The sequence below is a fragment of the Pteropus medius genome, unplaced genomic scaffold (assembly GCF_902729225.1).
Source record: "Pteropus medius unplaced genomic scaffold, Ma_sr-lr_union100, whole genome shotgun sequence".
NCBI lineage: Eukaryota > Metazoa > Chordata > Mammalia > Chiroptera > Pteropodidae > Pteropus > Pteropus medius.
Window position 1 is genome coordinate 4,269,301 of NW_024351073.1, and position 13,380 is coordinate 4,282,680.

General features: G+C 38.1%; 1 protein-coding gene across 2 annotated transcripts in view; it reads right to left on the reverse strand.

The window, feature by feature from the left end:
* The window catches only part of SLC1A3 (solute carrier family 1 member 3), an 80,903-nt gene that overhangs the window by 45,911 nt on the left and 21,612 nt on the right, over positions 1 to 13,380 (reverse strand). The window lies entirely within an intron of this gene.

The following is a 13,380-nucleotide window of genomic DNA, read 5'->3' on the forward strand; positions in this document are numbered from 1 at the left end:
GTATGTATGGGAATACTTTTGTGGTTTGCTTTGTATATTTCTATGTTGTTTTACTTATACACATAGTCAGCATTCATTTTATTTAAATGACTTTAAATAAAATCGTATGGAATAAATAATGCTATTCCTCTGGGAGTATGTATTAGTAGGGGCCAGGGGCAAGCCAGGGAAGACTTCTTGGAAGAGAGGGTATCTGAACTATTAAGGATCTGAACTAAGTGGTGACATCCGAAAGAACAAGTCTAGAAAAACTGCAAAGTGATGGTCCTCATCTCTGGGTGCACAGTAAAGTCACCTGGAGAACTATAAAAAAAAAAATTCCCAAGCCTCATTTCAGACCAATTAATTGAAGAATTCTGAGATGGGTAGGAGATGGGGGTGGTACATCCCATGTAGCTTAATTAATCTGAATGGGACAGTACAATTTCTCATAATGTGAATGCTAGAAATTAGAAGTGTACAAGTTAGTGTCTCATGCAGAAGCATCCCTGTCACCCAGGTCCCACCCACCACTTCCAGCCTTTAAGCACAAATCTCTAGTCAATTCATCAGGTAATTCGCTTTCCAAGAAGCCATTGTAATATCAACAGAAGAAAAGCATCTCTTCCCAACACTTCCCACGGACTTCAATTCCAACAATGGTTTGAAAGGAATGATCAAATTGATAAAAATTTTATTTTTCTTAGAGAAAAATTTAATTTTAAAGGAAGCTTTTAAATTTTGTTTTTAATTTTAAGGAAACTTTCTAAAATTTCTTACAAACACAAACGATCAAAACCACAGGTAAAATTGAAGCTGCTGTAATTCATAGATAAGAAATCCCAACTCGTGCAGGCCAAAACCTTTTGGAAAGTTCCGTCTTACACAGAGCCTCAAGCCTACAGTTTCTGATCTTTCAACTCAAGAAATGTTCCTTTTTTACCAAAAATTTTTTCCCCATAAACATTCAGTTCGGAAGGATTAGGTGACCACAGGCTGAACTCCTCTGAGGCAATGATTTGTTGCAGCTTATACAACCCTCTGGTATTAGCAGAGGGTTGGGTCAAGGTCACTGTCCCTAGTCAGGTATGTGACATCTAGGACACTGGATTCAATTCTGGGAACACAAAAGGGTGCAGGACAGGGCAACCAGGGTAGAAGTGACTAGAAGAACTGGGCATATGAGAAGAATTGGGACACCTAGACTGAGCTCAGTGCCCTACTGAGACCATCTGACAAACCATCCTTCTCTATTGCCCCACATGATGCAGTTAGGACCATGGGTGGACCTTAAAGGAGGCAGACTTCAGCTCAATAGTCTGGACCATCTGCAAATGGAATGTTCAGGTGGCAGTTGATGGCCATCTTCCAGGGGTGCTGGAGAGCTGTTCCCGCCCTGAGTTCCTGGTTATAGTTTTACCTCTATATGCCTTCCGGCTCAGAGAGCCTCAGGTCTCCCGGCTCCCCTCTGAAAGGGAAAGTTTCTGTGGTTGAAATCCTGTCAGGCGTGTCTTCTCTCTGACTCACCATCTGTGAGGCTGCATTCTCAGCAATGACTTTTGCTGGGAACCTCTCAGAGTCCCACATCTGGCTCTTACTGCATTTAATGGTAAAAGAGTCAGGTGTGAGGAAAACAAGGCAGGACCAAAAAACAAAAACAAAAACAAAAACAAAGACCAGCCAAACAAATAGACTCCTTTGCCTGCTAATAGAGTTGTTTCCTGACTAGAGAGCCTGAAAACTGGAGAGTCAGGAAGAGGAAGGGTGGCATTGCCTGTTCCTTACTTTGTTCCCCCACTAGGCTCATCCTGCCTGAGTCACCATTACCCTGTGCTCTCTAGATCACGAATCTATCTCTTAACCACACTTTGAACTCCATGAGGTCAGGGACCTTGTCTTCTTCATTTTGGTATCCTCAGGCCCCAGAAAAGAAGCCAGTCCATAAAAATCCTCAACAAATGCTTATTGAATGAAATTGTCTGCAATGGCAAAGTAGACATTTTCTGGGACAGCTAGACTTTTAAACACTCATTTTTTTTTATTTTTCGGACGTATAAATTTCTTCTAAAAAATTTTTTCAGTTACAGTTGACATTTAATATTGTCTTATATTAATTTTGGGTATGCAGCTTAGTGGTTAGACATTTATATAATTTACAAAATGGTCCCCCGGATAAGTCTAGTACCCACCTGGCATTATACATATTATTACAATATTATTGACTACATTCCCTATGCTGTACCTTATATCCCTGTGACTATTTTGTAACTACCAATTTGTACTTAATCCTTTCACCATTTTCATCCAGCCCCCCGATCCTCCTACCATCTGGCAATCATCAATTTGTTCTCTGTATCTATAAGTCTGTTTCTGTATTTATGTTTGTTTTTGTTCTTTAGATTCCACATGTAAGTTAAATTATATGGTATTTGTCTTTGTCTGACTAACTTCACTTAGCATAACGCCCTCTAAGTCCACCCACGTTGTTGCAAATGGTAAGATTTTATTCTTTTTTATGGCTGAGAAATATTTCATTGTATATACGTACCACCTCTTCTTTATCCAATTGTCTAGTGATGGGTACTTAGCTTGCTTTCATATCTTGGCTATTGTTATGCTGCAATGAACATAGCGGGCATATATCTTTTCAAATTAATATTTTGGATTTTTTCAGATAAATACCCAGAAGTAGAATTGCTGGGTCATAAGGTAGTTCTCTTTTCAATTTCTAAAGAAATCTCCATATTGCTTTCCTCAGTGATTGCACCAATTTGGAATCAGCTTTTTTCCATGTCTGCACCAGCACTTGCTGTTTGTTGACTTATTGATGATTGCCATTCTGGCAAGTGTGCGGTGATATTTCATTGCGGTTTTAATTTGCATTTCTCTGCTCATTAGTGACATTGAGCATCTTTTTATGTCTATTGGGCATCTGTATGTCCTCTTTGGAGAAATGTCTATTCAGGTCCTATGCCCATTTTTAATTGGATTGTTTTTTGATGTTAAGTTGTATGTTTTTTTTTTACATTTTGGATATTAATCCCTTATTGGACTTATTGGCAAGCGTCTTCTCATTCAGTAAGTTGTCTTTTCATTTCGTCGATAGTTTCCTTTGCTGTGCAAAAACTTTTTAGTTAGTTTGGTGTAGTCCCATTTGTTTATTATTTCTTGTTTCCCTATCAGAAAAAATATAACTAAGAACAATGTCAGAGATTTACTGCCTATGTTTTCTTCTAGGATTTTTATGGTTTCGGGTCTTACATTTAAGTTTAATCCATTTTGAGTTTATTCTTGTATATGGTATAAGAAGGTGGTCTGGTTTTATTTTTTTTGCATATATCTCTCCAGTTTTCCCAATACAATTTATTGAATAGACGTCCTATTCAATAAATGGTATTTAAGCATATATAGGACATTATATATGCTTACCTCCTTTGTCATAGATTAATTGATCATGTAGATGTGGTTTTATTTTTAGACTCTCTATTCCGTTCTATTGATTTATGTGTCTATTTTTATGCCAGGATCATTAGTTTTGATTACTATAGTCTTGTAGTATAGTTTGATATCAGGTAGCATGATATCTCCAACTTTGTTCTTCTTTCTCAAAGTTTTTTTTTTTTTTTTTTTGGCTATTCAGGGTCTTTCATGGTTCCATATAAATTTTTAAGATTATTTGTTTTAGTTCTGTGAAAAATGCCATTGGTATTTTGATAGGAATTGCATTGAATCTATAGATTGCTTAGGACATTTTAATAATGCTAATTCTTCCTATCCATGAATATGATAGGTACTTCCATTTATTTGTGTCTTCTTCAATTTCTTTCTTCAATGTCTTATAACTTTCTGAGTACAGGTCTTTTATCTCCTTGGTTAAATTATTACTAGGTATTTTTTTTTGATGCAATTGTAAATGAAATTGTTTTCTTAATTTCTTTTTCTGAGAGTTAGTTATTGGTGTATAAAAATGCAACCAATTTCTATATGTTAATTTTGTATCCTGCTACTTTACTGAATTCGTTTGTAAGTTCTAATAGTTTTTTTTTTTAGTGGAAACTTTAGAGTTCTCTATATAATCATGTGATCTGCAAACAATGACAGTTTTACATCTTTCTTTCCAATTTGGATGCCTTTTATTTCTTTTTCTGTTTTTGATTGCTGTGGCTAGAACTTCCAATACTATGCTGAATAAAAGTGGTGAAAGTAAACATCCTTTTCTTGTTCCTGATCTTAAGGAAAATTCTTTTAGTTTTTCCTTACTGAGTATGTTAACTGTGGGTTTGTCATATATAGCCTTTATTATGTTGAAGTATTCCCTCTATTCCCAGTTTGCTGAGAGTTTTTATCAAAAATGGATGCTGGATTTTGTCAAATGCTTTTTCTGCATCTATTGATATGCTCATATGATTTTTATACTTTATTTTCTTTATGTGATCACATCAATTGATTTGCAGATATTGAACCAACTTTGCATCCCAGGAATAAATCCCACTTGATCATGGTGTATGATCTTTTTTATGTATTGCTGAATTGGGTTTGCTAATATTTTTTGAGGGTTTTTGCATTATGTTCATCAGGAATATTGGCCTATAATTTTCTTCTTTTGCAATGTCTTTGTCTGTTTTTGAATAGGATTATGGTGAACTCGTAAAATGAGCTAGGGAGACTTCTCTCCTCTTGCATTTTTTGGAATAGTTTAGAAGGCTAGGTGTTAATTCTTTGAATGTTTAGTAAAATTCACCCGCGAAGCCATCTGGTCAAAGACTTGTTTTTTGGGAGTTTTTTGGTCATTGATTCAGTTTTGATAGTAGTGATTGGTTAGTTCGGATTTTCTGTTTCTTCTTGACTCAGTCTTGAGAGGTTGTATTTTTTTAGGAATTTAGAAATTCCAGATTGTCCAATATTTTGGCAAATAATTGTTCATAGTATTTTTTTATAATTCTTGGTATTTTTGTGGTATCGGTTGTCACTTTTCCTCTTCCATTTCTGATTTTATTTATTTGAGTCTTCTCTCTTTTTCTCTTGATGAGTCTGGTTAAAGGTTTGTCAATTTTGTTTATCTTTTCAAAGAACTAGCTTTTGGTTTCATTGATCTTTTGTATTGTTTTCTTAGACTCTTGTGTTTATTTCTGCTCCGATCTTTATTATTTCCTTCTTTTTACTCTGGGCTTTGTTTGTTGTTCTTTTTCTAGTTCCTTTAAGTGTAAAGCTAGATGGTTTATTTAAAATTTTTCTTGTTTCTTGAGATAGGCCTGTATTGCTATAAATGTCCCTCTTAGGGCTGTTTTTGTTGTGTCCCATAGATTTGGGGTCATTGTGTTTTCATTTGTCTCAAGATATCTTTGGCTTTCTTCCTGGATCTCATTGTTAACTCATTTATTGTTTAGTAGCATGTTATTAGCCTCCATATGTTTGTGTGTTTTTCAGTTTTTTTCTTGCAATTGATTTCTAGTTTTATACCATTGTGGTTGGAGAATATGTTTGATATAATTTCAATCTTTTAAAATTTATTGAGACTTATTTTGTGGCCTACCACATGTTTTATCCTGGAAAATGCTCCATGTGAACTTGAAAAGAATATATTTTCTGCTGCTTTGGGGTGAAATGCTCTAAAAATGTCAATTAAATCCATCTGGTCTAATATGTCATTTAAGACTGCTGTTTCCTTGTTGATTCTCTGCGTGGAAGATCTATCCATTGATGTCAATGGGGTGTTAAAGTCCTCTCCTATGACTCCTGCTGCTTTTAAGATTCCCTCTTTGTCTTTAACTTTTGCAGTTTTAATTATAATGTGTCTTGGTGTGGGCCTCTTTGGATTCATCTTGTTTGAGACTCTATGTGCTTTCTGGACTTGTATGTCCATTTCCCTCACCAGGTTAGGGAAGTTTTCAGTCATTATGTCTTCATAGATTCTCAATCTCTTATTCTTTCTCTTCTCCTTCTGGTACCCCACCCTATGATGTGAATGTTGTTACACTTGACATTGTCCCAGAGATCTCTTAAACTCTCATTTTTAAAAATTCTTTTTGTCTTGTTGCTGTTTGATTGGTGTTTTCTGCTACCTTATCTTCCAAATCACTGATTTAATCCTCTGCTTTATCCAATCTGCTGTTGATTTCTTCTAGTGTATTCTTCACTTCAGTTATTGTATTCTTCATTTCTGATTGGTTCCTTACCATGGTTTTTACACTCTTATTATACTATCTCTTCATTGAAGTTCTCACTAAGTTCCTTGAGTAGCCTTATAACCAATGTTTTGAACACTGTATCTAGTAGATTGCTTGCCTCCATTTCGTTTAGTTCTTTTTCTGGAGTTTTCTCCTGTTCTTTTATTTGTGACATGTTTCTTTGTCTCCTCATTTTAGCTGCCTCTCTGTGTTTGTTGCTATATATCAGGTGGATCTGCTATGTCTTGGCAGGGTAGTCTTATGTAGTAGGTGTCCTGCGGGGCCCAGTGGTGCAATCTCCCTGATCACCTGAGCTGAGTTTCCCAGAAGTGTCCCTTGTGTGCATTGTGTGTGCTCTCCTGTTGTAGTTGAGCCTTGACTGCTGTTGGTACATCAGTGGTTGGATTTGACCCTCAGGCTGACTGCTGTGAGGATTGGCTGTAACCACAGCATACAAGCTGCTGTGCAGGAGCTGACCTCATGGAATAGGATTTGCCCTAGTGGGGTCTGGTGCCTGTTGAGATGACCCATTGGGTGTGCCGTGTGTAGAGATAATCAGGTAGTGCTCTGTTGTGGTCTAAAGGTGACCACTGGATGTATTAATTCTGGGACCTCTTGCAAGGGGCTCTGGTGCAAGCCAAGGTCAGCTGCTGCTTGTGACTGGCTGGCAGGCTACCTGGTAGAAGCTACAAAGCAATCTGCAGTTGGTAGCTGCCTATGTTGGACCTGGAGGTGCATGGGAGAGTACATACTGTGAACCAGTGCCAGCTGCCACCAATACCAGGCTTGTCACTGCCTGCCAACTGCCTGTAAGGCTCGGTCACTAAAAGAGCCCCTAGTGATACATGAGTTGGGTGAGGCAGCATCTTAGGGAGCCACCATGGTGAGGCAAGTGGTATTCACTAGATTAATATAGATTTAGATTTGGCACCAGTGTTGAGCCTATGGCCACTCAGCAAAAGGCACAGGGCACATTTAGGCCATCTGTCGTCTGCCTGGGGCCTGCAGTGCTTTAGGAATTTTTTAAGGAAGACTGCAGTGTGGGCCAAGGCCAGTTGCCTGCCCTTGAAAGAGGCTCCAGTGGGGCATAAGTTGGGTGGGGCACAGTCTCAGGGATCATCAGGGTGGAGCAAGTGGATTTCACCAGGCTAATGCAAATTCAGCTTTAGCTATTTGAGAGGAGGGTCCAATATAGAGACAATGGCAGCTGTCCCTTTAGCTGTTGTCCTGAAGTCACAAAACTCAATTTCTCACTGTATGTCTCTGGTGCCTGCCGAGCTACTGTCTGTCTGCCAGTGCCCAGGGTGAGTGCCTGCAAGCGAGTGAGTCTGTGCTTGGGCCTTTTAAGAGGATGCCTGGCTTTCCAGTAGCCTTCTGTCTCACTTGGATGAACTGGACTCCCTGCTCATTTTCATAGCCAGATGTTGTGGAGGCTTCTCTTCCTGGCATTGGTGCTCTGGGCAGGAAAGCCCAGTGTAAGACTGAGACCCCTCACTCCTCAGAGGGGATCTCTGTGTCTGAGGTATCCCTCCTAATTCTCGACTGCTACATGTGGGTGTGGGATTAGTATGTTTGAGTCTCTACCCCTCCTATCAGTCTCTATGCATTTTCTTCTTTATATCCTTAGTTATAGGACTTCTGTTCAGCTAGTCTTCAGATGGTTCTTCAGGTTGATTTTTCTATAATTTAGTTGTATATTTTGATGCGGTTATGGGAGGAGGTCATGGTCACAGCATTTACCAACTCCACCATCTTGACAAGAACATGGAAGTATGGGACAGCTAGACTTAAAAGACTTTGTGCACATCTTACCAAAGTCCAAATCTACTAAAAAAATAAGTATAAATAAGTAAGAAATGCATTTAATCACCAAGATATCTTTTGCATATAATGCAAAAAGCCATTACCCCTTAGATGGGTCTCCCATTACATCCTACAACCTCTCTTCCTGGATGGACAGTACTTGGCCTTGCTTCCAATGTTTCTGAACAGCCCTAGAAAGAAAATAAAGTGAAACCATCCTGTTGGCTTCAAATGAGCTGGGTTAAAACTTCTTTCTGGCTGATTTCCAGGCTGCAATGATGGGTGTCCACATGTTGAGACAGAGACTCAGTTTGTCTAAAGTTTTGGTTAGCTGGAAAGATCTGCTCACAGCATGTAAGCAGAGTGTGGAATTTGCTGCTGAATGGATTCCAGGGTGCCACACACTGGGCCTGGAGTTTCTCAGGAAAGTCTAGGGAGTTGTATAACAAATGATAATATTTAGAATTATGCAGCTGTCATAAGGTAATCACATCTCATGCTGCAGGGCAGAAACCAATCCCCTTCAGTTGAGAGGAAGGAATTCTCTCTGGCTCCTATGTTGTTATTTGATTAACTTCATGGTTTCTTTAATTTACCCTTAAATAGAAAAGTGATTGCTGCAAGGATCACAGACAAATGAGACACATGGAATCTGGAGCTCGACTGAGCACGTTACCTGTCCCTGAACTGAGCTCTCTTTTCTTGCTCTAGAATGATCATTTACACAATGTGGACTACCAGGACAAGTCTTACTGCCACTACTCATTGCCAGTAGCTACCACTAATTGAGCAGATACTGTATCAAGTATAAATCCACAAAATGCCATGACATAGGTACCATCATCACCTTCATTTTACAGAGAATGAAAGGGAGGCCCAAAGAAACCCCTCCCCACCTAAGATAGATATTTTTTTCTTCAATAAAAAGTATACGTCAGGGAAACAGGATAAATCTACAGTCCTTTTTCTTGCACATAAGTGTTTGTAGTGTTTCAAATAGGCCTCAGCTATACCCCAGAGAAATGACAATAAATAGTTAAAAATATTAAATTTTTCTTAAGTGATTTCTCTCATTTTTGCAAGTCCTTAACAAACCCTTGACATGTCCAAGGATTAAGAATTGTCTAGTGCATTTTTTGCCCTCTTCCATTAAATAAAATGACAAAATTTGAGATCACTCTTATTGCAACTGTCATTTCTCCAAAGCCAAGGGTCATACTTTGAGGTACATTTATTGTCTCTACTTTTATTTCCTCAGATAAGAGAGCCCCTTGCTGGTGATTGAAGCTTGGTGGCTTGACCTATAATTAAGTCCCACATTCCATTGAATTCATTGGTCTATAAATTTGGGAGGAAGCTGCCTAAGGAATATATGACACATATCATGGAGCTTGTCTTATGAAGGAGGGACTACAGGCAGGCAGGTATTTTGTTTTGTTTGATGTGTGTGTGTGTGTGTGTGTGTGTGTGTGTGTGTGTGTGCATGCTTCATTCTAGATGCAAAAAAAGAACTGTTAAAGTTTTCCAAGAACAAATGGGTTCTAAAGATCTGTCCTTAGAGATGTTTAGGCAGAAGCTGGACAATGATTTGAAAGGCATATTAAAGGGATGATTGGACTAGATCAGTGTTTCCCAAATCAGAGTAAATACAGTAGTATTTACTTATTCTTTTGGTACAGAAACCTCTCCTTAATTTTAAATCATGTAGTGATTACAGGTAAGACAAAGTCTTACTTAGGTGCTCGGTGCTCATGTGTACTTAACACCTCTTTAACATTTGCATCCCTCCCTCTTTTTAAATGAATGTGGCAGGCAATAGTATTAATCTAGACTTTTATTATGTTGTGATTTATTATCTCCTTCACAAGATAAGTATCTATTTGATTTGAGGAATTGGAAGGAAAGTATGTTGATTTAAAGAACATTTGCAGTAAATGATGGTGATGCCGTGGCTCGAACAAATCAAATTTGGGATCATGTTCTTAAAATCAATCAAATCGTCTCTTTCTTGCTGGGAGTACACAGGACCATACTTGCTTCCTTATAGTTGAAATTGGAATTTGCTTACATATATTGTATGATTTAAAAAATGGAAAGAAGAGTCCCCCTCTGAGCCCAACATACGTCTTCTTGGGGATTATACCTTTGTATTCATTCATGTATCCTCTGGGCCTAGCTCAGTATCTGAGATAGCAAGAGCTCAAAAAATAGCTGTTAAAATATGAATAAATGAATGAATGTTAAAAGATAAATATCGTGTATTTTTTAATCCTTCCTCCAGTATGCCCTACCATAGGTCCCAGACATTGCTGGTACTTTTACTGTTGCTGTTGATACTCCCTCACCAACCTTTTACTTATAATTTGCCCAACTCCACAGTGATTGTTTGTCAAAAGTGATTCCCCTGCATCCTCCCTTCCAGAAAATTGGAGACAGGAAAGATTTCTTTTTAGGTAAGTGATTACTTAGAATGAGAAAAGAAGAAAGCACTAGTTTTTGAGGAGGAGTGAATACTTAGAATGAGAAAATAAGGAGTGAATACTTAGAATGAGAAAAGAAGAAAGCACTAGTTTTTGAAAAGATTCAGAAGTAAAAAGGAAATGATAATTATGTCTACATAGCACAACCTGAAATGGAGTTTAATTATTATCTAGTAAATTTAATCAGGCTAAGCCAGCCAAACCAACTTATAATTTTTGGTAAGAAATATCTAGTTTGGCTGTCTATCCTGACCAAATCAACAGAAATTGGTGCCAAACCCTTATTTTATTTTCTGGTGTGTTGGCACAGACATATTCTTCTTGTTCAAAAAAAAAAACAATACTTGAGTACAAATCTAGCCATTAGGCTTTCTCTCAGCATCTCGTTGGCAACATCTAGAATACTAATACACACCAAGGATGTTTATAAAGATTGGAATTTAAAGTTAAGGAAAAAGAGAACATGGTTTGCAGCGGCTTTTTAGGCACAACTCAGAAACACTGCTGTTTCAAGTACGACAAACTTAGATTTAAATGTGACTTTAGGACAATTAAATTTATAGGATCTTTTAAAAGAAAATGCCTAATCCAAGAAAAGCAATACGGGTTTTATGCATTTCAATTTCTGTCTGCACAGACCCTGGGACTTTTGAACTTTAGAGCACTAAGTCTGTCAGCATTTTCCCACTGGGAAATACTTTCTATGGGAGCATGGCCTCTAAGTTCTTATTCTGGTGCTCCTGTTGGGTGCAGAAAAGACCAGCACAGCTATGACACAATGTGGTGATACCCAGAAAATGGAGAGGAGGGTTTTCCAATAGCTATTTGTTTAGTGTGTAACAAACATGATATTTAGGAGCTGATTCCATGTTGAATAAGCTTTGGCATGGAACTGTCAACAGTGGAATAAGGTAACACATGAAACCTAGTACTAGTCCGATGGGTACACAAGTTGATCAGTGCATTTCTTATCATTTATAGCACTGACGCTCAAACTTGAGTTCCGATATTGGTAACCCGAGGGTTGCATTGGGCCTGCAAATGTGCTTTGTTTGGCTTGCACTGTTACGTTCTGTTAACTGAACAAACATATAAAAATCTCGAGGCTCTTAAAACTTTTTAGATTTTTTTGAATTCTCTTGAAAAATTAGAAGATTTGGGCCTTGGTGACACATGGAAACAATTGGCTGGAGCTGATACCTTTCAGGTCACAATAGCCTCCTTGCCTCCATTTGTCTACACTCTTCTGTAGCTGAGTCACTTTGCACTTAACTTCACACTTGGCCATGGTATTTTATCTGTTGAAGAGAAGTATTTCTCTGTACCCATGATTGTATCAAAGTAGGAAAACAAACGGTAGCCTGAAATGGCAGTTTCATATATATAGGTCACCTGCTTGGCTACTGGAGGCATTTGAGTTTGCTTTTCTATTCTAAAATAGTGAACCCTGACTTAGTTCCCTCCCTAGGCAACATGTTCTCCAGTAACATCTCCCAATACACACAGGGGTGTGTGTACTTGGAGGAATATCCTGTACTTCTCATTCTCACTGGGTCCTACCCCACTTTGGTTTAGAATCATTGTACTAAAATGTTGATGGAAATTCTTATTGAATCAATCATTCATTCCAATTAATTATAAGTATTTAAATTGCTGTGTAGCTTGGGAATTACTTGTTTGAGATTAACACCTTAAAAAGATCTTTGGCAAACAAATAATTATGTCCCTTGTCTTAACACAATCCTGAAAAAGAGCTGACACTCTCTTAAAGGTCCCAAGTAACAGCATTCACACTTGCAATTAGGTTACATTTTAAAAGTTCCATTTATATTGGTTGCTTACAGCTTATAACTCTTTTCTTTTTAATGATATTATAAATGTTGATGATTTCTCCAAGATTTACCTATGAATTTCCTTTTAACCATGCAAAAAAGGACTGTGTCATAGTTTTTTTCTTTCCCTGAAAAATTACTCAATAAAAGCTCTTATTTCTTCAATAAAGTTGATGTATTAAGTATTAGAAAATACCAGGAAATTCCACTTCAAGGTAACTGTCAGCTAAGGTTACAACTAAAGTTACTAGTAATATTTTCTCAAATTGTACCTAACAAGGGCTTTCCACTTATAAAGGGTAACATGGTGGGTTTTTAACATAATTACCAGAAAGCAGAAACCTCTAAACACTTGAAGAGATAGTATAAAGAAATCCAGGACCCCTCTGCATCCAGGGAAACTGCAGGTACTCAATTCAGAAGCCAGCCAGTAGGAACGGTGAAGAGGGACTCCCTGCTCCACTAAATAAAATGGTAGATATGAGTTCTGGCCTCTACATGCTCACTGCAAAGAACTCGTTTCCCAGAAAAGTGATAGCACATGGATAATAAAATGAGGTTGAGCCCTCACATCAGCATTGATCTAGCTTCTGGGATAACAATTGAGGTTAAAATGATTATCCCTGGTCAGCAAGGAGCCAGGCCAGTTTCAAAAACAAGTGCCCCGAATCATCCTGTCTGCATGATTGTTTTATGGGCTTTTCTTCCTCCAACGGGGCACTTCCTGTACATGCAATCACTTGTTTAAAGACCTGGACAAGTGGACGCCAGCAGAGATCTGCCAAGCATTGAGGAAAAATCTGACATAATTTCTGTCCAAGTAATAGCCAGTCCCCTAAGGCATGTAGGACTTAGAATCTTGCCCCATGACTTTTGAGTTGTACGATGAAGTTCTTATTACACAGAGACCTTGAAAGGAGATTATAAATATCCTTGAGAACAAAATAAAAGAGGAAAAGATGTTCAGAGCCGGCTCACATAGGTGGAGTGAATTGCCTAAGGGGAGACAGTGAGCCAAGGGTGGAAAAGAGAACAGGGTCAGTAATACCTGAGTTCTGGGCTTTAGCTATAAACCCAGAAACCATCCTGCTGGGGCAGTGTCTATGGACATTGCTTCTC